Consider the following 951-nt stretch of genomic DNA (forward strand, 5'->3'; position numbering starts at 1 on the left):
TTAATTAATTCTTCTCTAAATTATTACTAGATACTTATTTATAAAATTCCCCAAAAATTTCTTTTAAGAAGTGAATTAATAAAATCACATTTTTATTTATAATTTCTTAACATGCGTGTAAAGAAAAAATAATCAACGACAAAAATAATAATTAAAACTTAATTAATTCTGAATAAATCAAAATTCTACATCAAAGTAAATCGTTCCTTGCTAGAAAGAACAATATTTTGGAAATTTAGGCTTCTTATCAAAGATAATTACATTTTCAAAGCTCACACTCCATCTCAAAAATAATTATATTTTTTTTTAAATTCAAGCTCAAAACCTCTAATAAAAATAAAAAAAAATACTTACCGTTCCATCAAATTTCACTTGGTATGAAAAAAAAATAATCCATCCATTTGTTCATCACACAAAAAAAAATAAACTTTTTTCCGCACATCATAATCAAGAAAGAGAGGAACACTCTTTATTCATATAAAAATCAGTACACAAGAGTAAAAAATGAAACTGATGATAACTAATGAGACATTAAAAATCCTAACAACAACTAATTACATCAAAAGTTCACTTACAAAAATTTAAAAAACCTGCTAAAAAAGCAAAATCAAAGAGAGAGCAGTACTAGTAACAATCATCATGTGTCATATAATCGTATATTTGATGTCAGGTCAAAACGGATATAAACTACGCCTGATTAGCATCATACCAACTTATTTTAATACCTAAAACTTTAAAAGCAGAAAAGCATAGAATCCTGAGATGCCATGAAATTACAGAGAAACTGGGAAGAGGAAGACACGTACCAGAACTATTAGTGAAATCAGCAGTCAAGTCTGAGAAACCAAAATTTTGAGGCATCTCCCCAAGAAATCCAAATGACGTAGTGTCAGCCTCCAGAAGAGGTTCATTAAGAGGTTGTGTGTTAGACTCCACACTACTAAATGATGA

Source organism: Capsicum annuum, chromosome 9, assembly GCF_002878395.1.
Source record: "Capsicum annuum cultivar UCD-10X-F1 chromosome 9, UCD10Xv1.1, whole genome shotgun sequence".
In the NCBI taxonomy this organism is placed as follows: domain Eukaryota; kingdom Viridiplantae; phylum Streptophyta; class Magnoliopsida; order Solanales; family Solanaceae; genus Capsicum; species Capsicum annuum.